The sequence below is a fragment of the Platalea leucorodia genome (genome assembly GCF_965183815.1).
Source record: "Platalea leucorodia genome assembly, chromosome: 7".
NCBI classification, from domain to species: Eukaryota; Metazoa; Chordata; class Aves; order Pelecaniformes; family Threskiornithidae; genus Platalea; species Platalea leucorodia.
In genome coordinates, this window is record NC_138829.1 from 9,536,895 (window position 1) to 9,563,881 (window position 26,987).

Sequence of the window (26,987 nt, forward strand, 5' to 3'; positions counted from 1 at the left end):
AATGAATAGTAGAAATGTTAAAGCAACTTTACAGGAACAGTAGAAGAAATGAGCAACCCATGAAGCAAAATCATATTGAATAAATACTTTGCACATTGTTGTAATGGGATTCAGCTAACCGAGACATTTATATGGGGAAGGAATCATGGCCTCATTGCAATCAATAGACACGTTGCCACTGACTCTAATGGAGCTCTGGTTTCGTGATATTTATATTGCAACATAAGCCAAGATGCCTGTGAGCTGTCAAAACCCTTTAGAGCCATTTGTCCCAACAACCCAACAACACAGTATCATCCTCTAATACTCTATTATGCAAAGAGACCCCTTTTATTTTTATTAGAGCTAATTCACCAGATGGCTTCTCCCCCCTCCTCTCTGCTTTGATGTAGAAAATGCAAGCAAGTGATTTTGCTGACTACAGATCAAGGCACAGATCAGTGCTATTTGCCATGCACAAAACATGAAAAGCAGAGCAGGGACCGTCAGGCAAATCTAACATGTTTGTAAACAGCAATGGAACCTTTACAGATACGTGGGAGGCGAAGCAGCCCGCTCCCCTGACATGCTGGTGGGCTGCAGGTACCGCTCCTACCAGCCCTGCAGGGAGTCAAGTGGGGACGGGGGTGAATTTCTACATATTGATGAGAGATTAGACCTGCTGGTGACACTGAAAGCAAATTGATGAGAGAGCAGAGGCGTCTTCAAAAAGGACGGAGTAGAAACAATGTGAATGGGGGATTCTGTCCTAGAAAAATGCTGATGGGCATGGATGGATGGACATGATCTGCAGTGACCCAGGCCTCAGGTTATGGTGCCAGCTTCACGGCTTTCTTTTCACATAGCAAGGTTGTTAATTACAGATTTCAACAGAAACAATAACAAAAAGCAAGTAATGGAGCCAGGAAGTTTCACAGCCAGAAAGAATGTCATTAAGAAATTAAAATTCAAACTCCCTGCCTCCTGTGAACACAGCCTTACTGCTCGTGAACAGCAATTCTCACAGAAACTGTGTCCTTCGCTGCAAAACCAAGTTAAAGTCAGAAAAGCAAACACAAGGGTCCCCCGACCTCATGCAGGTTGTAAACACACACACAAAACAAAAACCAAAAGCAAGCAAATTAAATGCAAACATAAAGCACAACTTCCTCCAGGCTTGTAATGCAGTGCACAGAGGCCAGGAGCAGCCCTCGGAATGGGGTGTTCTCCACTATTTATGGTGCAGCCCTATTTGTAAGAAACTTCCCAGCCCCATATGAAGGGCTGCATTGGCTGGAGGTGAAACCCAGATGCCTACAAAAAGTGTAGGAAGAGCCATTAGGAGCGGTGCCTCCCCAGAGTTGTTTTCTCTGCCTGCAGCAAAGGGTGGTTCAGGGACTTCTGGAGTCAGGCGTGGGACCCACATGTTAACTCCGTCTAGAGTCCGCAATAATGAATGGTGCACAGTGCCACTGGCATAACAGCACCTATACGCAAGGTGTACATCACCTTGTGCCACACACATGGCATAATAAATAACCTCACTAATGGATATGCACATGTTTTTACGGCATGTTACCATGATTGACATGATTTGAAAAATATATATATTTTTAATACAAGAGTTTAATTTTATGCAATGCTGAAAGCAGCTGGGCTGGACTGTACAACAAGCAGTTGCATGAGCAGAACGCAACAGCATCCTGCTTACTTATGCATGTCTGCCTCCTGCGTGGACTCTCTGTTGTCTAATAAGCTACAAGCCATGAGTGAAGGTTTTCCAGCTGTTGGGACATGTTCGTTGCTACAGATTCCCTCATGTCTAATTAAGCTCATGGCTCAGCCTCCCCTTTGGTGATGGTGCTAACAGGTTCTCCTCTCCTGCGGTGGCTGCTTATTTTCATGAGAAATGGAGTGTAAAATCACTGGGACCTCTGCTGCTCTGGGAGATCTGATTAAAATGAGTCAATGGGTTTCAGGATTTATTGGGAAGAGGGAACTAGCTGGCAGACATGTAAGTAAGCCATTGACTTTGCTCACAGTCATGTTGCTCTTGTTGGAGACCTGGCTGAGGGGACCCCGGTGGAGCTCAGGCTTGGGAGAGGATCCAGAGCTGATGAGCGCAGGCACAGCACAACCTCCTTCTCAAAAAAAGCAACTGCATTCATTCCATTAAGACATATGCAACTACCTCAATGAACAGAAAGAAGTCCTTGGCTTTAAATGGGGTGAGATCATCCCCAAACATAGCTGCCTTGTTTACTGCCTTGCTCTGGGACTGTATGCAACACCATGAACTCTTTTTTTTTTTTTTTTCAGTGAATTCCCCACAATTTGGATTCCCTATCTAATAGTTTCTGGTGCACCTTGTAAACTGAGGCAGGTGGGTAACATTTTCCAGCTTTGTCATGAGGTGGGGTCCTTCCTGGCAAGGGGGACATGGAAGAGCTCAGGGCAAAGAGACCTGGTACATGGAGTGCGGAGATCAGATTCTGCTCAGAGCACTTGGCTTGATTTTTTAGGGCAGCCTTTGCATTGGCAAAGAGGGTAAGGGGATTTTTGTGCCTGGGAACCTGCTTAAGGTCTGTGGGAAGACACAAGCCTTGCTCTTCACAGGCACTTTTGCATTGCTCCATAAAGTAGCACAGGAGCAGAGAGATCAGAGCCCCCTCTCTGGGGGCAGTAGGGCCTCCCCACCACTGCCTACAACTGGGGAGCTCACGGAGGAGCCTGCTGAAGCCCATAAGCACTTCTCTGGAGAAAGTGAGACCTCCACACTGAGAGACCAGGCAACCTCATTTAATCAGTAAAAATTCCCTTTCACCCCCAATAGATGAAACTGCGTAAAACCCTTCTACACTTCTGTGGGACTAGCCCCATCAAAACGCCCCAAGTTCTTTCTCCCAGTAACACCAACATATCTGAAAGGGAGTTGCTGGTTTTTTCTCTCACAGACAGATTTTTTTTCTGGCAACACCTCTCCCAGAGTGGCACGTTTGCACAAACAGTTAAACTGCTTGGTTTCCATTAGTAACATGAGCCGTAAAAATAGAGGACAGGTGTTTCTTAGGAGGTGTGAAAGATTAACAGGATTTTCTTGGATTGTGGATGATGCTGTCACTGTAGGGTATCTACTTTTTTTTTTTTCTCCACAAAGAATATAGGAAAATTTTCAATAACATTCACTGGTGCTTAGGGAAATTCAGGCAGGTTTGTGCCTGCTGTGCCTGCAGTCCCTGCAGGCAAAGAGGAATTGCAGCAAATAACCCCTTCCTTTGCCCATGTGGATCCAGGTTCTCCTTTCAGAGACATCCTTGCAAACTATCAAGAGCAATTAGCCCAGGTCCTCTGTGGAGGGAATTGCATGGGGGATGTAGGACCCCAACAGGAGCATCTGAGCACTGATAGAAAAAATAAACAGAAAAAGACCCAAACTGCTGTGTAAGGTTAGTTCAGCCCTTCAGCTGGGGTCCCCAAAGGGCTTTTAGTCATTCTTAAGGTGATGTTCTGCATGACAAAACATACCAGTAAGAGCAAACAAGTCCAGGATCCATTTGCCTACCTCCCAGCCTCCAGCATCTCTGCACTGGAAGTCTGGAAGGCTCTTCATGTGCTTTTCTTTGAGCATCTTCTCACTCAGGGTTTGCCTCAGTGGCTAACAGGTGGAAAGGGAAAGGAGACAGGGTGGCTTCAATCCTTGTAAGGTTACCTTTCTTTCTCCCTTGCCAATCACCCCTGTGCCAGGAGGGCCGTGCCTGTGCACTCAGTGGGCTTTGCAGCGGGCTTTGCAGAAGTGTATTTTCCATAATGTGAGCCAGCATCAGCAAATGCCATTAAATACATCCCTAGCATCAAATGTACAAACAGTCTGAATGAAGCTACTGGGCCCCACAGTTGTGTAAAAATCTTAAATACCTTGCTGAACCAGCTGAAAACATCACTGCATGTGAAAGCCAGCCATGCATTTTCCCCCCTCCCTTGCTTTGTTTACCTCCTCCTTATGTCAAATGGTGTATTAGGGCTGTAGTGTAATATACGGCATTTGAACTTCTCTTTTGTAGTGAACAATGTCAACAGACTGCTTTTCCTGATGAAAAGATCCTGAGCCCATAAATATCACCCTGGCGTGCTGTACGTTGTTCCCATTGTATAAATCTCCCCACAGTGCTCACCTCTGCTCCTGTATCATAGCGAGATAAATGCGGTGCTTAAGGCCTGATTTATTTCAGTCAAAGGACAAATAGTTTGATATCAAAAGGAGCTTCGTAACAATTAACATGACAGGCAAGGAGGATTAGCTGTTTTGATTTTTGGTGTTGCATAAGCAGGCAGGTGCTGTTATTTGGGCCACATCCCTCCCCTGCACCCCTTCCCATTAAAGAGATACTTATTGTACCGCTGTGAAAAGAGCAGCTGCTGTGCCTGAATTTCCCTATCAGCCACTGTTTCTAGTGTCGGTATGAATTGGGGACACATTGTTGGGCTTTAATTAGCCCTGAGTCCCACCACCGTAGGACTGCCCTGCTCTGACATGCACCCCAGGACGCTTGTGTTGAATATGCATTAATCTCCTCATGCCTGACGGCTGGGAGACAACCTCTCCAAAAAAAATAGGAAAAGATACCTTTATAGTATTTGCAAAATGCTTGGCTTTATGCTAAGCAGCCAAATTAAATATAACCTTCGCTCTTGACTCTAATGGCCAAGATGTTCTCTGAGTCCCATTACAATTTTTTAGATCTTTGCTGTTGTTGCTGACTCTAAGGTTTAAACAGATGAAAACCTACTTTCAAACAGATGAAAACCAGTTTCCAAACCTAAGCCTAAACTTTGAGGGGAGTAACATTTGACAGGTATTATTTGGCACACAGGACTGACTTCTCCTTCCAGGGATTTGTGTGAAGTTGGCTTGTGAGGCAGAGTGGGCACGAAAGGCAAGGCGGGTTGCCAGCAAAACTAAGCATGACTGATCCCACATTATTACTGTGGTCTCACTGCTATCACCAAAGGTTAGTTTAAAACAAAGAAAATCCCAGAATCTGTGGACTAGCCAGAGGATCAAAACAGTAGGCACATTTTTTGGCAAGATGCGAGAATTTCTCAGCACCTTCCCTGATCACACTTCTCTTTCTCTCTTTGCACCATCAGACGAGAAGAGCAGACTCTGTTTCCCCATCTGGGATGCAGCCAGCCGCTTTTTGCTGTGATCCTGGTACCTCTCCTAAACTGTGCAAATTTGGGCCAGGTCAGAATAGGGACAGGGCATTTCTGTAATACAGCAGAGTGCTTGTGGAAAGCCTTCTCGGTGGCATGCTTCTGACTGTGGCCAAAAATCAGATCCTCCATAGGGCTGTAAGTGCTGAAACCATTTGCTCCAGTAAAGCCATACTGGAATGAGTTAACAAAGCAATTATGCTGGCTGCCTATGTCCAGATGAAGATTTTACGGTGTCTTCTATAGCCTAACTGTATAAACACTCTTTAACCTCTTAAATACATTGTGCCTACTTAAAATACCCAACTAATGCTATTTTTATAGCCTTTACCTCAGACTGCCCCTGAAAGCATAAAACACCTGAGGAAAAACAAAATCGTTGGTGAGCCCTGAAGAGTTAATCTCTCTGCAACTTGTCTGCCAGCTGGTAGGAAGATCTTTGTAGCACAGTGATGTTTTCACCTGCTGTTTGTGCAGCCTGTAGCAAAGATGTGAACTGGAGTATTTTTGTGGGGAAGTTTTGCCAGCCTGGACTCTCCCATAGGGAGTGCTCTCCGGCCAAGAGAGGGTGTGCATGTGCATGTAGGGAGACCACGAGAAAAAGCTTTGCTAGAAATGTTGCAGGATTTTTCAGTTTGAGAAGTGCAGAGATGCTCCAAGTGGCCTTGAACTTCAGCAAAAATCCTGATGTTTGCTGCTGTTTCTTTTGATCTCTTTTGTCTTCATTCCACGTGGATGCTAATGGGGAAATTCAAATTTATTATCCCCAGAGCTAGGCACACTCAGATCTAAAGTGGTGCTGGTATGGATTCAATCACACCTGGTACATGGGAGACCAATTTGGCCGAGAGCTGGTAAAATGCCGGTTACTGATATTCTGTTACTCTTCAGCTTGAAGATGCACAGATGTCATTTTACTACTTCTTTCAAGGAGATCAATTCTAAATTTGGGGTTTTCTTTCTACCAAGACCATACCTGCAAAAATAATAACAGCAGAGCTAGTGTCTTCTCGGTGACTGGTGAACTTTATAACACAGCCTCTACAGCCCCATAACAGTAGCTGGCACCAGATCACAGCACTTGATTTAAACTCCACTCCTTGTTCAATAGACCAAAAATAAAAATAATACTGAGAGATTAATCAAACCTGGGTTTAGGTTTTTTTTCCTTTCCCTGAACATAAAGAGAAAAAATTGGTTTTTAGTCTAGATGACTTGTCTTCCAAAGAGACAAAAACAATAAGAAGAAACTAGTACCACATCCTCAGGAACAGATGAGAACAGTGACTTGCTTTGTAACATTTCTCATGTGCACTGAAACATCCACTGAGGGGTCTTGCTGAGCAGGAGATAATTTCCCCACACTGTAAATATTTTTTTTTTTAGATTTAAAAAAATTCTAGACCTAAAGAGGGTAAAACATCAAAAGCAAAACACGTTTGAGAAATTAAAATCTGAAAAAGTCAGTACAAGTCTCAGAAATTTTTCCCTTTGATTCAAAGCATCCCTAGTTTTGAAATAACTTTACTCTCACTAGAGTAATTAATTTTCTAGGCAGAAAGAGCAACCAGCATTTTTTGTTTTGAATATGCTGCAGCTAATTCACTGTTCCAAAACCCCTTTCTGTAAAGAGAAAAAAGGGAAGGGAGAATAAAAAAGTTGAAAAATGCATCAAAACTGACCATTTCCCACAAAGGCAGTTTTCATTTCTGTGTATCAGCATTTTCGAACAAAACAAGGCCCTACACAACTTCCCTGAGCAGCTCTATTCAAGCAGGATCGGAGGCCAGCAGGGACACCGTTTTAATGTAATGATGTAGTTGCAGAGAACAAAATGATTCTCTTTCCCCTGGCCTGTGTATGTATAGCAGAGAAATCATAAAAGAGGGGAATTACTATGGTAATGACCACATAGTGGCTGCATGTTTATGCAGATTGATGACCAGAGAGCCAAATCCCAGGGTCTTTACGTCAGTGAAGTTCTGCCCGCCCATCAGCCTCTTAAAAATTGCAATCCAAAGAATCAGCCCAAGAAATTGTGGGAGAGGTAGTTTTTAAGTGGATTTGAAAATATTTCAGTGGCAGATAGGAATAAACCCTATTCTTCTTACACTCGGGGATGCTATTTTTAATAAGTCAGAATTGCTTTCTCTAACTGTGGGCTGAGTAAGGGGAAATTATCCCAAGTCCCCTGGAAATGGCTGTAGCTTAGCCTGGGATTAAACAATACCCATTCAAGCATTACAGTGCATGAGGATTTGCAGGGTTAAACTGACAGGGAAGAAAATGGGATCCTTCTTGCATGTTCCTGTTCCCAGTAGTGTCTAGCCAAGCTGACAGGAAAGATAAAGTTCACTCTTCCCTCCACTTAACTGGTGCTGGGAGAGAGATTCGCACCCTGGAGAAAAGGAGACATGGCATCAGTCGTGACTTCTTGGCATAAATGAAAGGAAATTTTGACAGGCATAAAAATGTTATTTTCTCATGAAAAGCTGCTGCTTCACTATGCGAATGGGGATGCTTCTTGGGAAAGAAAAAGAAAGGGGAAAAGAAAAGAGCAGTCTCGGTCTGGTGCCAGTTTATAATAATTCACAGTATTGCCCATTTCTCACTGCATAATGATCTCCAGCAAAGGAAATTATGAACTCTTATTTCTGGATCCACATTTTAAATATCAAAATAATTGGGCCGAGGAAAGGTCATGTCTTCCCGCTGCTGTTAGCCACCCTCCTTCCCCGGCAGACCTGGGCTCTTGTGAAAGCTTTTAGCACCTCATAAGGACTCACATTGCTGGTAAGACCAGAGTCATCCCGGGAAGGGGGCTGGGAGTCTGCTGGCATCTGCTGGAAATTTTGGAAAATGTGGGCTGCCATGTGCTGCTGGACATTTGGTCTGGGAGCCGTGAACTGGATTAATCCACTTTTTAGACATGCCCCAACCTGTGGTAGCCTGGTCTTGCCATCAGCCTCCCTGCTCCTGCTCCTGCTCTGCCTGCTCCAGCTGCCCCGAACCACACATGGTGTGCAAGCCGGCTGAGGAGCCATGGTTGAGTGATGAGAGTAATGCATGCAGCCATTTCTTGGGATGCTGCACTCCAGTGGGTTAAAATCACAGTGTTACTTCGTCCACAGGTGAGTGACATCCACCAGAGCAGGGGGATCTAAGCTAAACCTGTTCTTGAATTGCCACAAAATTCAGCATTATATTCTGCCATTGATGGGAGTGTAGATGCTTAGGGCAGCTACCTCCTTCATGCACCCAACTGTGAGCCACTGGCCATGTATGTGGTGCTGGGCTATGAGGTAACCAGTAAGGCTCAGTCATTTGCGTCAAAAACTAGTTCTGGGCTCTCGCTCAGACATTAACCTTAGCTCAGGCAAACATCTAATCTTCAGCTTTGTCCTTCTCTGGAGACCCTACAAGCCAAAACAATATTCATGGCCTGAAAAGCAACATGCATGCAGCTGCCCTGATGCCATCCTTGGTCGCTCTGCAGTCCTTATCACTAACTCCAAGCACGGGGACTGTGGGGGCTCCTGACACCCTCAATCTGCTTAATCCCCCTCTGCATGTCCCAACACTGGCCCAGTTTGACTCTACAGAACCCCACATACCCCAACGTGGTCTCTTATCCCGTCAAGTCCTCCTTTCTAGCTCTGTCCTGAGATAAACCTATGGGCCTCAATCCTAAATCTTGCTAGTGAGGCCCAAAATGTGAGCCTAGCCTGGAACATGTGAAGTCCTACTCTAACGCTAGGCCAGGGGTCACTAAACACCCACCCTCAACCTTAAATAATTTAGATGCTTTCCCATATCCCTCCCTGACTTCAAATGAACCCATTTTTAATGGTTTTCTCCAAGCCTTGTACTTTTTCTCCAAGCCCTACAAGCATAGGTCCTAACTTGGGGCTCATCTATATATCAGCTATAGAATGAATCAACACTGCAATGCCTGAATGTCTTTGTGCGCTTGCAGGGCATGTGTATGCATGTTTGCTTAGTATGCACACATACAGAGCATGCACAGGCACTCTTCTCTTTCTCTGAAAGTCTATGCTCTGGATAGCAGATAGGAAATCGGCATTGCCCAGGAGGGTTGGGGTGAGATTAACTGTAGGACCTGTGATTTGTTGCTACCTGAATGGTGCACATGTTGTCAGTTTGGCGTGTCTTTATTTCTAAAAGTGAGTCATATTACACAAATCAATTTCTAATTCAATTAATCATGAAAAACATGCAAAAGGACATCTCCAGGAGCTGATTTAGAGCATGTTATATATGGGTGATCGAGCAAAGAAAGTTAATCTGGGTCAGAAGACTTTGATTTTTATTTCTTAATGTCACAGATTTCCATTCTTTTGAACTAAAATCTGACTTACAATTTATTTTTCTGAGGGTGCAGCTTTATAGCTCCATTGACATTGGCATGTGTGGTCATGCATACTGAGTCTGTTCTCTTATGCCTGACGAATAAGAGCTTTTATGGATGCACAGATCAATACAAGCTTAAGATCTATAAAGGGCTGCTTGGTGGTATTCATATGCAGGACACATCTCATTGCATTTATCTACAAAGTTGTTTACAGGAGGTGAAATTATGATTTTATTGCATTCTTCTTTCTGTTTCTCCATTCTGTGAGAAACAACAGATTTTGATCTTCTGTGTTCCTCTGCATTTTGTGGACTAAATCTTATAAAAAAAAACTCCAGGTGAAGAACATAGGAATTTGTGGTGCAAAACAATGCCTCCATCATGATTTGTATGGAAGGCAACCCAGGAACTCAATGGAAAACAATTGTCTGTGCCTCTTGCAAAAGAGATATATATAATAGGGGTATAAAGTGACCCCAGTCCACTGAGTGAGTGGGCAAACTCACAGGGTAGATTCCCCCTGGAGACCCAGATTAGACCTTTTCAAGATGCAGGAAACTCATCCATGAAGAATCAGGGGCCAAAGATTTCAGTCTTAGATGACAACATATGCGTAAGTCCAAAATAGGATGCCGAGTTCCCTCTTGACAGCATGAAAATCTGATATTTCTGTTTTGTGGATAGCCCTAGGAAAGAAATGGTGCTATAAATAGCATGTGTGTGAATGCACAGAGTTAGGAGAAAAGGTGCAAGAAGCTTCCACTTGTCACTGAAACTATGGACAATTCTAGCTGCTGCTTGTCCTTGAACATATGGACTGCTGCCTGGCCCATGGGAGAGTCCTGGGGACGGTGGAACCAGGGCTGTGCCCCTCCTGCATCAGCCACCAATTCCTGATTCCCTGCTGTAGTCTTGAGCAAGTCACTTTGGCCACTCATTAGGTGTTGCACCTCCAGTCATCACCTGCATGCATGGAATTCATCCATGCCTTGACATGTTGTTCTGTCTTAGAGAGATTCCTCGGATTTGTTGGGAGGGAGGTGGTACACAGTTTGCACTGTGCAATACCATAGCTCAGGTCAGGAAAGTGATACGGCGCTGGCGTCTAGCTGGTTTTATTAATTCCACGTCTCCAGCAGGCTTGTTCACTTGGGCAGCCTGGGTCAGGCTGATTTCCAGACTGGAACTGATTGCCATCCCAGCAAATCTGAGCTGACCCACAACTGAGTGCTTGTAAGGAGCTCAAGGGATCTGCAGAGAGTACTGTAACATGGGATATGGGAGGCAGCTGCATTTAGCTTTTCCCAGATGAAACACAGAATCATGGAATTTGAGAGAAATTCAGGTTGGAAGGGACCTCAGGAAGTCCCTAGTCCAACCTCTTGCTCAAAGCAGGGCCAGCTGTGAGATAAAAAACCTTTCACTTTTGTCTGAGTAACTAGACAGAAGGTGCTCCAAACCTAGGACAGGGCTCCCAGCCTGGGTAGACTGGATTTTTTAGGAAATACATGACAAGTTGCACAGAGATGTGACTATCCTAGCAAGAAAGTTATTAATTCTAGGTGAGGAGAAATCCCTGAAGGACACAGGCTGTCTTCGTGACTTTGAAGAAGGTCAGCAGTAGAGGAGCTGTGCATGGGGAGGTTTCTGGTTTCAGAATGAGATTTTCTTCCAGCATAATTGAATATACACTTAATGCAGGGATTGGGAAATAAATGTGTTAGGGAGGTGAGTACAGCATTATCAACACTTCATAGAGCAGAACTACTCAGGGAACATGAGCAGGTAATGCAGGTAATGGTGATAGATTCCCTTGTCACTCATCCAGGTAGAAATGGCTGGGCTGCTACTCTGTTGAAAGGCATGGAAGCACTCAGATAATCAGAACACAAAGATGGCCCCACAAGAATAGCATGAGCTGCTAACAAGCCTTGCCACTCTTTGCAGCCACGCACCCCCACTGCTGCTTCCTCAGAAGAAATGTTGTAGGCAAATCCTTTTTCCCAGTACTCTACATCTTGCCAGCCAAGTAAGGAGAGGAGATCCGGATCAAAATTTCTTTTCAGTTGGTTAAACAGCATTGCTCTGTTTAGACCTTGGATCAGGCCCTGCTTCCTTTGTAGCATAACAACTCGTTGGTAGAATTGGTGATCTCACCCAATGGCCGGTTAAGTCAACAGGAAATTTGGCCTTTGGCTGTAATTTGCAGCTGCCTGCCCAGCTGACAACTCTGATGATTCTCTGCAGCATCCTTTCCCAATGTTGATACAAGATCTGGTCTACTTATACACTTTCCACTTATAAAGCTTCAGTTCTTCCATTTAGAAAACCCCTGTGATCAGATCAGGGCCTCCCAAATCCCACCTGTCTTGCTTTAATGAATGGGATTAGGAGAGGGGACCTTTTTTGCAAACTAACATCTAGCTTTATATACCTGCAGCTTGTAGTACTGCAGTGGGGTCACAAAATCCTTAACTCTGGACTTCTCTTCTCCCATCCTTCCCCAGCTGCTCTGCCACAAGCAGAGGTCTCCACCTTCAGAGCACATCTCCTACTCACCTGACAGCTCTGGCTCTGGCCTGCCACAGGAGGCTATCAAAGGAGTGATTGTTATTTGGGTTTCACTGTGTTTTATTACCTTGTATGTTAGTATGCACTGCGCATTTAATTAAAGATCCTGCAGGACAGCTGAATGCTGAAATCAGAATCTGAAATAGGTTTGGTCTTGAAGGCAGTCTCCTCCTGGACTGCAGTGTGACCACGCTTTGCTCTTGTGGTGCTGCTGACAAAAAATCAAGCCTGTTTCTTTTTCCCAGCATCTTTCCCACATATCAGCACTCCCCACAGTGGCAAATGTCTCCTTCAGCTTCCCGGGGAGCGGGATAATTCTCCCACAATAGACATCGATCTCTCATTAGACTCCATCCTGTTAGTTAAAAGCTGTTTTTACTCAGACAATCCAGAACTCATTTCCAACCTTAAAAGGTTACACTGTTGGATACTCACTGAGGGTATAATTTTTAACTACTCTGTTTACTGAATCTACAAAAGCAGTTATTGGAAGTGTTTGTATACAGTAATTTCTCTCTAGGCTCCCAAGAGCAGGAGCAGATGACCCACCATTGCTAACTGTGGTCAAGCTTTTTCCTATTCAAAGGAGACAATATTATCCCATTGCACACAAAGTCTGTTCAGGCCATGGTGGCCTGAGGTGACTTGCTTAAAGTTGCACAGGGAAAACCAGGGCCAGTGTCCCAACCAGGGGCTGTCCCACACTTCACTGGACCTCCTCTCTGTGTCAGCCAGATGCAATGCCACTGGTTGAGCCCTTGTGCTATACCCAGTAGATGAGCTGCTGCTCTCAGGGAGATAAAGCAGTAATTCCTAGAGATATGGTAAAAAACTTCCACATCATCAGGACACCTAAATGCAAAGAGTAATCAATGAGGTACAGATCAGTTGTCCTGTTGTGTGTGTACGTATACATAGTCCTTGCCTTGCAAGTAACTGTCATATAACTGAATTAATCTAAAACTTTAACTCAAGTTGGCTTGTGTTTCTTACAGCTGTACTGTAGTTTAACCATAGATTATTGAGCCTTTAGAAGGAGTTACTGGTGACACTGCTAGGGACTGTGCAGGTGCAAGAAGTTGAGCTGGATCCTCCTATCTGGGAGTAGGATGGCTTAAACTGGCACAGTCTGTCCTGGCTTTTCACCCTTCTGCCTCCTGCCCTGTGCCAGCTTCACTCTGTGCCACCATGTCTGGACTCGGGTCCAGGAGATGCTGTGGCTTCAAATTAACTCAGCAAAAGGCAGAGAAGACTTCTTTCTTAGATTTGGTCAGGGTTCTGTGTGTGTGTGTCTGAGTGTGTGAGAGCGAACACTGGGGCTATCTACTGTGGCCTCACCAAAGATTCACTTGTTAAACTGGGCCCTGAACCTGGGGCAGGGTAGACCTTTATGGTTGGAAATTTTATGCATAGGTCTAATATCAATATGCAAGTTTGACTCATCAGTTAAGAAGCTGGCCTTTTATTTTTTTCTCTTAATGAAGTGACTAATAACTTTTTGATGAACACTCTTTTCTTAATACTTTTTACTATTTGCTATTTCATTGTGTTTTTAACAATGTCAGCTTCACTTCAAGAATCAGTCTTCTGGAAGTGAAACGTCTCTTATCCTGAAGCACCTCTGGATGGTGTCCGTTATTGATTTGGAGCTCATGATGGTTGCAGTAGCTGTCTCTGACTCCCTGCACCACTTTGAGCATTTCTCCTTCAAGTTAATAATAAGCAGCAAAAGCCAAGGAAGAACTCAAGGACTGGCTGTATAGTATGACCGCGCATGCCAGGATCACTTAATATAATTTGTATCAGGGCAGCTCCATTCCCTTCCATTTTCCTGGGGTACTGTGAGGTATTATTTGATACATATTTTACCCCTTAGAAAGGCTCAGGACACATTCACCAGGCACAGTGTGTGAATTTTCAAAAGGGGAAATTTTGACTGATGTGACACTGGCTCACAAGGAAAGGAACACCCTTTCCTTGCAGAGATCACCTGCAAACAGAGTTCCCAAAATATAGATGGTACTGGGACCTCTGGCACCTCCCCTTTCCTTTTTATATCCTCAAGCACCAGGGACAGCCCCTGGCCAGTTGGCCAAGTACCTCCAGGCTAAAAATATCCCTTCTTAACCGGAGCTTTCACTGTAGATGCTGCGAGAAAGTGACAGCTGAATTTGTCGATTCTCCAAGGGAAATCTCCTTGGCAAGGTTTTGCTAATGGCCAAGGATGCCACACAATGTTCATCTCCTGGGATGATAGCAGGAGACAGCATGTGGGCAGAGAGAGCTGCCCACAGCTGGATTGCAAATGCTTCCCGTTTGACCTCTCATTCCAGCAGCTGAAGCATGGAGGTGGAAAATGAAGAGGAGGGAATGTTCCTTGGTCTATTTAGAAGTGAAAATGCAGAATTAATAAATGCCCATGAGATCATGTGCAATTCTGCCATCCCTACAAATGATTTTGTTGCTGACTGGCCAAGGAGAGCTTTGAGCCAGAGACAATGCTCCTGTGAATGTAGCCGAGAGCTTCAAGGCGAATCAAAAATATTACCTGAATACCAGGGAGCTTCCTTCTCCCAGGCTTGACGAAGCCTCAGTGCCATTTCACTGACATTCACCAACACATAGAAATCCCTGTAATTGCTTCTTCCATCTCCTGCCCTGGTGAGGAAGAGAAAACTGTGAGAGATTTTCCGTGCATTTGTTGTTGGAAGGTAACATGGTGCTGGAGCTTGGAGAAAGGGAAAATAGAGTTTGGAGGATGTCGGGAGTGTAGGTGCAATGAGCATCAAGCAGCGAGCAGTGGCACTACTGGTTTATGAATCACAATCCCCACTTACTCTTGTAAGCACAGAGCTATATTGGAAATCCCTGAGTCAATGCTATTTTTTTCTAAGAAAATTGATACAAATGGGGGGATATTATCTTAATTTTTTTAAAGTGATCTCTAGAAATTAATAATTTTTATTTCAGATCAGAGTTTCAAAAAAAGACATTATATTATAGCTATGCTTAAAAAGTCTTTTTAGTTTAAGACTTGGGTTCAGAGCTGGGGTAGAAACAAATCCAGATCTCCAGGGCTCTCATTCCATTGCAGTGTCTTTGGCTGCAATTTTTGCATCTGTTTAAGCTGGTCTAAATCTACATTGGTATAGAAAGGAGTAGGTCCATGTTCCCACCTCCCAAGACTTGTCTTGTTTTATGCCAGTACTACCATGAAATGGGGCAGACAAGTGGACCAGGGAGCTGCTTTGGCAGAAAATGAATCATTTGCAACTCATCAGACTAAAACATAGCTTTCAAAACTAATCCATCCAAATGCAGCACTCTCAAAGTGGACAAAGGATGGACAGCCTGAGTGCTAAAGGCAAGAATGTTGAACTACCTTTTTGGGACTTGAACACCTGAAGTTAGTCATAGTCATCTGAAGACCCAGCACTTAGAGGAGTGGTTACAGTGTGTGCAAACCTCTCCATACAAGTTTTCAGTCAGGAACCTAGCAACAGAGAAAGAATGCAATGTGAAGTAGCTGCTGAAGTCCCTGTGGTCCTGGAGGTACTCAGGGGGTCATTAACGAACCTGCATTGCTTCTTTGGCATAGCTAGAGAAAGGCCAGTGGGAGTATTTCTACCCCTGCTCCAATCACCGCTCCTGACTGCAGTGCAGTGCAGATACGTCCTGAGTCATGTGCCTTGCTTTCTCTCTTATTTATCTACTTAGATCTCATTAGTGTGCATTTGGACTCAGTAGCAGGAAAGCTTTGTCCTTGTTTTTGCTTGTTTTTTTTTTTTTTTTTTTTTTTTTTATCTTATAGCCTTTCTGTGACTAGTCCTAATGAAGATTTGAATAAAACCAAAGAATCTTATCATAAACAACAAATCTGTCTAATGACAGATTGTCTGTACATGCCTGCGTTCTGCTTCAGGAGGGGTGTGCTGAGACAGCTGCAGGGCTGTGCAGCACAGGCAAGGCCAGGTCCGCAGCAGGGGTAGTCTCACCTGGCATCATGGACTTGCAGAGGGCTTGTGCTAGTTTCTGTTTGTTAGGCATTTGGCTCAAAGCTGATAGCAGATTTCCCCAAAGGAACCAGTGTGCTCTCTATTAAAAAGAAAAAAATGATATTACATGTCACAGTAATTGATGCTGCCTCTTTCTAATTAACTCACCTCTTTTTCCAACTCTTTCTCCTGCTTCCTCTTCCCTGAGACCTTCTCCTGCTATTTCCTGAGACTACCTGCATGCAAGAGAAAAATAAACCTGCCAAAGCCACAAGAGTCCCCTCGGGATTTCCCACTTCGTCAAAAGCTGCAGAGTTGCAGGTGGGAGAGGCATGCTGGCAATGACATCATGGCCGCTACGCTCATTCCTGCTGACGGCTTTGAAAGCAGTGTTTCCACATGAAAAAAGAGACAAATGCAAACCACATGACTGGGGAAGCAGAGCATGTCAGATGGGGAAACAGAGCTGCCTCCTAAAGCAGTCTGCAGGACTCTGCTCTCCTGCCTCTCCCCCAGACACACTGCGGCTGGGGTCCGGATGTGGACGGGGTCTGGATGCCACCTCCCCCATTCCCTCAGCCCATATGTTTGCAGAGGGCACTTCCTCCAGCTGTCACCCCATCCTCACCAAAGGCTTTTCCCAGAAGAAAGGGGAAATGTGAAGGGTTTGTCTGGCTCTGAACATATGCTGCAGCAGGGTGGTTTTCTCTGCTTGCTCTGGGCAGGTATGTGTCACCACCACCACCCAAAGATCTCTGGGTCACAGCACCAAGGGAGTCTGGTTGGCCTGAGTGATCAAGTTGAAGATGCCCCTTGGAGGGACCCTGGACAGGGAGCCCAGAGCAAACAAACTTAGAGAAAAACATCACTGCAGAGGAAAAGGATGTCATACTGTCTTCCTGTATTCAAGATACCGGGAAAACTACAAGGAGGAGGGGACAGAAGTCTGGATGGCCTCTCAGAGTCTGTGTGTGTCACTGAAGTCACTGCAGAGCCCTCGTTACCACCAAATGAGCTTCCTTTACAAAGCAACCTGGATCAAAACATCTGGTTAAGAACGGCTGAGACGTTCAGTGTCTCAGTGCTTATCCAGGATCCTCCTCTTGGGTTTAGCCAGGTTTTAGCATCTTTCTTACCTCCTTGGTTGGTCAGCATCACCTTTGCTGGAAAAGCTGGGCAGGGGCTGGGAGATCTTGTATCAAACAACATTTCTTCTTGGTAGTACAGTAAAAGGGTTAAATCGGTACTCCAGCAATGGGCTCAAAGCTCACAGCTAAGAGCTCTAACTGGGACGTGAAGAGAATTTTTGGTCACTGAATTATTCTTATTGCTGCTGGATGGCTGAAGAGCCATAATCATAAAACCCAGCAGCGAACACTGCAGACAGATTTAAGATAAATCAGTTCCTGACCACAGCACTGTTTGTAGAAAAGGGGCCATGCTTTCTTTTACTTTTGTAAAAGAATAGAGCAGACTGAGGTGATGGATGTTCTCTCTCCCAATACAGCTGATTTTGTGTCCCCCAAACCACAGGTCGTTGTGGTTTCATTTAGATTTGCAATCTCTTTTCCCCAGGGCTTTATCCTAGGAGTTGTTACTTCAGTACAAACAGTTTGCACGAAGTGTCTGGGCAGAACAGAGACTCCAGGCTGTCATTGGCATCCATGGCCATAATAACCTTGCATGAGTAACGTAGTAAAGCCAACAGCTAAGCTATCTTATCCTTGAACAGCTGCAGGGTTCCAATAACCCTCATTATACCACATTCGCCTCCAGAGAGTAGACAACAAAAAAAAGAGAAGTCATTTATATTATGTCCAGACTGGCACAGGAACACAGATACTGTACAGTATACTATTAATTGTGGGATTCCTTTTTTCGCCATATAATATTGATTTTCCTCCAGATAACCAGATATCATTAGTTTGATTAATGCTACCACAGCTTGGAATAACTGGCTGGAAAGTTCAAACTGGGGCATTTGTCAGGAGAAAAAGATAAAGCACAGTTTAGACTTCTTTATTCGTAACTGGGAATATGCTGGCCAGAGGGTTTCAGTGGTGTTAAGCTAGACAACTAAGAAAAGGCATGGGAGAGGAGAGCTGGAACTGCACTACGCAGCACATCTGATAATGTCAGGCCAGCTCAGCCATGCTGAGGGTTGAGTTTATTTCAGTACCAAAACCCTAGGTTTTCTTCCTAACAAAGGCTGTCACATTTGCAGGGAGAGCCGAGTCACACAGGCTGCCTCAGCTGGAGCTGTGCTCCTGTGCCGCTAGATGCGGAGGCGGTGGGGTTGTGGGCACTCATCCTCCTTGATTGCTTCAGAAGGAAAAGAAGTAGACGTAGAAGCTCCTAGTGGCTGGTTTATGAGTAGGCTGGTGCTCTGGGAACAAGTGTGTTACTTAAAGGCTGAGCATGTGCTCTGCCATGCAGAGGGAATTGGCTGTACCCTGCTTGGGGACATCAGCTTTCTCCAAAGAAGAGGAAAACTACGAGCTGCATCAAGAACGCCACTAAGATCCTACTGACTCCATAACAAAGAGAGCATCTTGGAAAGAAGTGAGATGAGAAAGTGACTCAGTCCCACAAAGAGGGTCAGGGACAGCACACACTAACTGGTCCTCTGAGTGAGGAGTCTCTGCCACCTCTTCAAGTTTGTCAATGCTACAGTCTAGGAGAAGGTATCTGCCGCCTTCTGGGATATGTGGGCTGAAACCAGTGCACTAATTGATATAGTCTGTGAGCTGAACATCAGAGTGCTAATGTGTCTCGACTCCTGTGGTCCTCAGGCTGAAAATAATGGCAGAAGGAGCAGAACAGTCACTTGATCATCACACAGCTAAGGAAATGGAGAAGACAGAGGAAGCTGTTTTCTTTCTTTTGGCACACTGGAAAGGTTAAGGAGCTCTGTGGTTTTTAGTCCGGGGGGTTGTACAGGAGGCAGGCCAGAGGAGGTGATATCAGGGGCTATTTGGGCTCTGGAGAGGGGATGGTCACTACACATGAGTGTAGAGCATCCGTGCAGACTCCTTTACAGCCTCCCTACTCACGTGGACTGTCCCAGAAATAGGAAATCCAAGAGGTCTGCTCTGACTGTAAGATGTGAGCAATGGTAGAGCCAGACCCTGCATGAGGTCAAATGCCATGTGTTTAAAGGTAGCAGAATACATATGTTTTTCTTGGGAAAAATTAGGCCAATCTGGAAAGGTAGGTCCATCAGGAGATGGCATTGATCTGGCTTGGCATATTTCTTACAAAATAGTGCCATTGCCTGTAATGAAGAAGAAACAGCTATTGGTTTCATACAAAGCCAGATAAATAACTGCTTCTCCATCAGTGCAATGGAAAGCTTGTAAACTTTCTTTCTTATGAGACTTACAGGTTCTGTGTTCTACTCGTTGTGAACAGACCTTCTTATTAATTATTAATGCAGGCATTAGCCATATGGGACAAGTGGTCCCTAAATACCTGCTGAATATTGTGTCGTTGACTTCTTTCAGTTCTTCATTGGATGAGCCAGGTCTGAGCTGATAAACTGAGCTAAGTAACTAGTTTGCAGGAACTGACAAATTGAAGAAGGGTTTATTTGTTGTTCTTGCCTAAAAATGTCTTTGAATGTTTTCTCTGTGAACAGACAGCAAGCATTCAGCATTTGTTGAGGTGTGACTGGTCAGCTGAGTCATGAGGGTTTTTTCCAGTTCCTGTCTGTAGCATGGGACAAGCATTTCTGTAAGAGCACAAGAGCACTCCTGATGCATGTGTCAGTACTGCAACATGTATCGGAACTCTTAATTCACCACCTGTTTTTTTTTTTCCTTTAAATTTAGACAGCCACTGTTTGCAAGCCTTTTAGCTACCTAATCATTCAAATATCCTCCAAAACCAAGAATAAAATGCTTGTGACTATTGTTGAGACAAAATCGTTTCACAAATCCAAATGTACCCAACATTTGCTTTGTATTATTCCCACTCTCCTCACACTTTCCTCTTTACAGGTCCAATTTTAGCAGCTCTGACCTGGGGAACTTTTTCTCAGCCACAAGTGTGAGTGATCAACATCTAGTCTGTCTTAAAAACACAGTTAAGATCTAGTCTGTCTTTCTTGCCAAGCACCATAAAGTGCATCGATGCTTTCTGTTATTCCGTCTACTAGGCAACCACACATAGTCTGCATTTATTGCTACGGAGAGGGAGGGGTGACGTGACAAACACCTTCTCCAGGCTGGATGGGAAGTGCAGCTGAGGATTTTGTGCAAGCACCAGAAGTGCAGAACCGTCTGTCTCCCTTTTGGAGACAGAAGTGAAGACCAAAATTTTTTTTTTTTTTGTTTTCCTTGGGAAGAAAAGTAAATCTTTTTAACTGTCTGCCAACCCTCCAAATCAGGAAACTTTGAGAGACTCCAAAATGAAGTAAAGGCAAGTTTAGAGATATTTAACAGCTACTGTTAGCAATTGTAAGCTGCCAAAGATTGATATTCCTTCTACCAGACAGGTTGGATATAATGAAAACACAGGGTAATAAGATAGGAAACTGTTATCTACTCAGTACAAACTGTTAGCTAAATCAATAAATTACAGACTTGGGAACTTCTGTAGGCTGAATTATTGCTGAATTACTTCTCTGGAGAGCCACCTCCAATTTTAAAGTTCATTTACTTTTACAAGATATTGGGAAGGAGTCTGCAAGGAGAATGGAGCTACTTCATATATAACAGAAGGAAGTTAAAAGACAGAAAAGAAGAATTAGGGGTAGTGGAAGTGCTGAGCAGTATCTACCTTTCCTACACTGTGCAATTCCCAGTGTGAGTGCAAAAGTCACGATTTACAGAAGACATTTGTGATTTCACGATGCTCACTGGAATTACCTTACAGAATCTAATTTTCAGAAAGTAATGAATAAAACTTCTGAAAAATTAAACTCCCATAACAAGTGTCACAGTGAACATCCAGTGTCACTAGTCACGTCTGTGACCTTGGCCTTGCTGTTGCCAGTAAGTGGGAGATCACTTCAAATTCCCCACCCACTTTCCAGCTAGAGGATTATATGGTGAAAAGAGCCGTAGTGAATGAAATAGTTCTTTGCTGCCAACTTGATTTTAATTATACAACATGTCCTAACCTTTAGAAAATGTATTTAGATTTAAAAATAATAGTGTGGGGGAGTGTGGCAGGGGAAAATGTATGCTTGAGCTTACTAAGGGACAAAAGACATTTTCTCCAAGTGATGAACAGATGTGAAAATGGCAATAATATACACAGGGTCTTGGAACAAAGGGATCATCCAGATGAAGAATATTCTGTTGCTGAAGTAGCTTAATCCTGTAATCTTTTATTTATACCCAGCTGAAGCGGGTGTGGGGGGATGCAAATGGGAAATGTGCAACCTCTTGCTCTTTAGGTGTCATAATCAAATCTCTTCCTTGTGTGGAGTGGAGGTTTCCAGATCACAGATTACACTCCGATGAAGTTTTTGCGCAGCTGAAAATCCCCTCATCATCTCTGCAAGTGGGGAGAAATTGCTCTAGTTCACTGTGACATGCTACTGTGAACACCAGCAATCCAACCTTAAGATTAGTAAAACTGGTATCCAGTTTGAAATATTGTGCAAAAACCTTATGTTTCCACCATTTTTATTCCCAGTCCTCTGCATTCATCCATATTCACAAAGATTCCAGAGACGGGTGCTCCCAAAGCCAAGTCATTTGCAATCAGGAGGTACGGGTTCAGTCCCTGAAGCAGGAGGTGAAGAGCAGGCGGAAGAGCCAGCCTGAGCACTTGAATCCATCACCAACACTTTTTCCAGTCTTGCTCCTGCCTGTTAGCCCAGTGGTGGTTCACGGCATCCATGCTGTGCTGAGGAAAAGCTGAATCAGGATTCCCATTGGTACTCGCAGCCCCTTGCATCTGTATTTCCACCCTCTTGACTCTAAGGATGAAGACCATCTCTTTCTCCTCTCATCATAGCTAGCAAAGTGCACAACGTGGCTCTGACCTGGGGCTGGGGCAGTAGCTGTTGATTTAAGACAGAAGTTTTCTAAATGGTGCTTGTGAGTGCATACAGTATCAGAAATTTGTATTACCTTTGGATGAGCAACTTTCTGTGCCCTCCCTTCCACTGCAAGAAGTGAATGTGTATCTGACTGAATTATCTGACCTCAAATACTAGATGCTGAGGAACTATGGCCACCTGCTTGCAATGTCCATATCCTCTTCCCTTCATGTCCATCTGTTCTGGGCCAGGTTGGAGGGGGCACACAGGGACTGGTGGGTCTCTGATCTGACCTGGCAAAGCCATTCCTCATTCCTGCACTGAGGCAGGTCTTGTAAAACTTACAAAACTGTCATTCTGCTTGTGTCAAAACAGATGTGTGAACTGGGGTTCTAGGACAAGCTTAACAAATGTAAACGCTGTTTGAAGCTGGATCCGACCTCTCCAGCCAGCTGCCTCCAGATGTCGGGAGTGACTGGTTTTGTTTTATATGGCAGATATGAGGCCACTACAAGCTGGTGTAATTGCGAATTTCCATATGGCAAGGCTCCTTATTTGAAAAGGGCATCAAAAGGAAAAGATAAAAAAATTCAGAACCATGTGGAAGGAAAAGGAAACAGCTATTTTGAGCAGATCTGGCTTCAGGGGAGCAGCTGGGCTGAGCCCCAGTCTTGCACCAGCTGAGGATTTTGTCCCAGATCCCTTTACCTTACAGCCAGCTGCTTACAACCCCCAGTGCTCTCCAAGCAGCTTTGTTTGTTTGCTGTCATCCCCATACCTTTTTGTGAGTGTTGTGGTTGTTTTGCCTCTTTTCAGCATTACATGGTAGTTTTCTGCTCTGGGCTGAGGAGCATCTTGATGCAAGTGTGAAGCCAGAAGTTTTGACACATCGTGGATGCTGACTGAAAGAAAGCTGAATCAATGAGAAGAAAGAAATGTAAGACAGAAGAGCTTCATCACATTACAAAATTCACTTTCCATCACCCTCTAATGGCTGAGATTTTTCCTTTGACCTCTCCCAGAAATCTGTGGCTTAAGCACATCAGAACAGCCACCACAGGTCCAGCTAACCCAGGATTTTTTTCTCAAAAAGTGGCTGAGGGTGGGTGCCAGAGAAGCAATAAGAGGGAGGCAGATATGCAGTGACAATCTCCCAGCCTCCAGAGATTTAAAGCCCTATGAGGTACAGTCCCCTGCCTGCCTATGACCAGCCACCTGCCTTTAAGAGATGCCCAATCCCTTCTGTTGGTGACTCTCCCAAAAGCAGAGAGTCCCCACAGAGCCCAAGACCATTATCCTCATCCTCATTACTGCTAGGTGCCTGTCAAGGGAGTCCCATTAGTTGGCTGAATATTATCATAGAATCATAGAATCATTTAGGTTGGAAAAGAACTTTGAGGTCATCAAGTCCAACTGTAAACCTAACACTACCAAATCCACCACTAAGCCACGTCCCTAAATGCCACATCCACACATCTTTTAAATACCTCCAGGGATGGGGACTCAACCACTTCCCTGGGCAGCCTGTTTCATAGTCCTCATAACCACTGTAAGCGGGCTGTTGCTGCAAGCTCTCTGGGGGCAGTATTCTCCTGCTGACTTCCATCACTGAAGTGGAAACTCTCCTGTGTAGGGGCAGTTTTTGCAGGGTGTTTATAAAGGGCATAGCACATGATAATGCACAGATGCAAGGTATTGTGGCTTCTGGTTTCAAGCCAAGTCTAAACCACCCCTGTTGGGCTACACTCCTGATTTCCCTGGGATATGCTTTTGGATAGCTGGGCATTTGCTTCATATGACCTGACTGTGTAGCAGGACTTCGGGATGCTTTTCTGGAGATATCTTTTTATTCTAGACAGAGCTTCATCTGCGTCCACAAAAAGCCTCAGCAGTGGAAGGGATATGAGGCCGTGACACAGGCTGACACCCCAGGGAGTGCTGTGCAAACCTCCCATGGAGCACTGAGTGCAGTGATGGCACTGGCAGGCTTTGGAGGAAACCAGCACACAGTTATATCCACCAGAGAGGAAGGTCACCCTGACAATGTACCTCTACATCCTCCTGTTTCAGGAACCCCTCCCACTGGCAGGTAACCATGCCTCAGTTCCTTTCCAGAGCTACAATGTCTCAGCCAGGGGAAATTTGTACAGAGCCTGAAGGAAGATGGGGAGCTCTGTAAATCCTCCAGCCCAAACTGTTTCCGTTGATCAGTGGCAGCATGCGTTGTACGTCCTGATATCAACGTGATGAATGTTGTACTGACTTCTGCAGTGTGTGTGCCTGTGTACTGAATATTGTCTGCTGGAAAGTAAATAACAGTAGATGAGCAAATGGGGCTGTGATGACATTTCAGTGTCCATAATGTTTCCCTCCACAAAATGCAGTAGTTATGCATCATTTTAATGGTAGGAATAGATAAGCAGTCAGCTACCCGTATCCGGAAAATCAAAAAGGAAAGCAACATTAGAGGAAACAGATAGGCAGTGGGTGTTCAAGGGCAATGAGTCATCCTTGCCACAAATAAGGCTCAGAATGAGGAATACTAATAATTAGGCAACATATTTTAAAAGTTCAGCTCTTTCCTCCTTTCCCAAATTATCTTTTATGCCCTGGGGATATTTCAGAATGACAATGTCTGCATTGGGAGGTAGACATAAAGAAAATCCACTGTGGGAAGAAATGACCAAATAGTAGAGAAAAATAAAGTTAATCGGTAAAGCTTCTTTTTCCTGAAACTCAGGTGGCTCCTGCAGAGGAAACTGGAATTATGCTGGTCAACCAACAGAATAAACACACCTGAGGGAAGGGCAAAGCCTGTGGCCACTGACCTCAGCACTTGCAGGAAACATGAATAGCACCTGCTTTTTCCCTTTGCCCGTGATACTTATTCCCCTGAGCTTGCTCTGTTCTGGTGCCGTTCAGTGAATTAAATGAGTCCCTCTCTCCCCTAGGCAATGGGTGAACCCAGGAGGAAGGCACGTGCTTCCCATTTTGGTATGCTGTCTCTTTCCCAGATGTGGGACCACTCAAAGTTCATGCCTTCTGCTTTGCTGGAGCTGCCTTGGATTGGAAGCAAAGAGGGTTTTGACCGTGAATCAGGACAGGTCTTACCCTAGCCAAAATCCTGGACTGTCTGGAGCTGAAATTTGCAAGGAACAGATCTGGATAAAGAATAGAGATTCCACTTCGAATCCCAGTGCTCTGGTTTCCCGGAGGCTGGAAGGAGAGATAAATGACAGGCTTTGTCTTCACTTAAGAGGTTTTCTAGGAAAGAAGTCTCTTTGGACCCTCCACATCTCTGAGCATGACATAGTTAACACATAGTCCTAAAAGCTCTGAATCACAGAGATTTTTGTGCCTGTGCTGGGTAGAGACTAATCCCTTTCTGAACTGAAATAAGCCTTAAACCAGCAAATATGAGTTCTTGTGAAACTGCAGGGCTGCTGTGTCATCCCCGGTCGTTTCCCTCCTTCTCTCAGCTGCAGAGCTCTGATTGCAGCTGCCCGACTTCAAACACTGACAAATGTCATCGCTGACACTGCTATGGTGGGTGCACACCATCATTATAATCTGTATGCATTTAGCCATCCCAGCATGATAAGAGAATGATTAGGAGAATAGTTAGAGAGTAAATTAAAAACTCCCAGCAGTTTCCTGTGTGAAGCTACTAACTTACAGGCATATTTTTTCACAGCATTACTGAAAAATGCCATTAGTTATACCTGTGAATACATGTTAGATTTAAACCCCTGGTGAGAATTTTTATTAACATACAAATATGCTGGGGCTCTTATGCTGCTTAAATTGTAATTAACCATCTTCTGATGATTAAGGGTGCGTAATCATAAAAGAACTGCACTCTTGTGCATTTAATTCTTCTAATCTGCTTTATGTTGATGTTAGTGCAGAAGAATAATTGCTAGTTTGCCTTAATAGTTTGGGGTTGTGCTGTAGGAAGAAATTGTTATTGGATGTATTTCTAAACTTCAAATTTGGTAGGTTTGCATTGATGGAAGATGATGAAATGCACTGAGAGATTAGAAAAAACTTGCTTCTTTTACTCTGCTGCTGCTGTTGCAAATGCCCTGCAGTGGTAAAGCTGTCTTTCAGACAGCTTCATTCAGCAGACAAAAAGGAGGAAGGGACAGGCACACCCAGTGAACGATAAAGATAAGAGCAATAAACTTTAAGTAATTAAGTACTAATTTAGACACATAAAGTATCAACAAAGTCATGTGGAGATCCAACAAGATCTTTCAAGAAGCATGTGGAAACTGAGAAACTAACACAAGGCAGAGAGAAAGACTTTTGATTTTCTGGGTTGCAGTATGGGAGCTGAGTTTGTGAAATGCACTCTAAAAAAAATAAATTAATGATTTTATGTTGTCATTAAAACATGCTATTGGAGTAGTCCATCCTCCCAGGGCTGTCACAGTCCCCATGCAATGGCCATCAGGTTTATTTGAAGAGAGGTTAAAACCTTCAGGGATGCAGAGTAGTGCTCTTTAGGGGTATTTCCTTCCTAGCAACGTGATCCATAAAACCATTAGGTAACTCAGTGTCACAGAAATCTTTTTTCCTCCCCCTCTCTTCTAGCATGACTTCTTGCATCTAAGAAGAGGTAAAGGAAGAACACTGAAGACTCTAGGTTGAAGGCATTTGCTGATAGTCATGACTGTATGACTTCACATTGAAGTTGTGCAATAAATCTGCAGCCTGTTCCCAAGGTAGTCAGTGGAGTAGGAACTCCCATGGAAAACATGGGCTGAAGAGTCCATGACACTCCTGCTTTTGTGGAGGATGCAGAGGGGATGGAGACTGGCTGGTGCTCCATGAAGGCCACCAGAGCAGGGAGTTTCCTCCT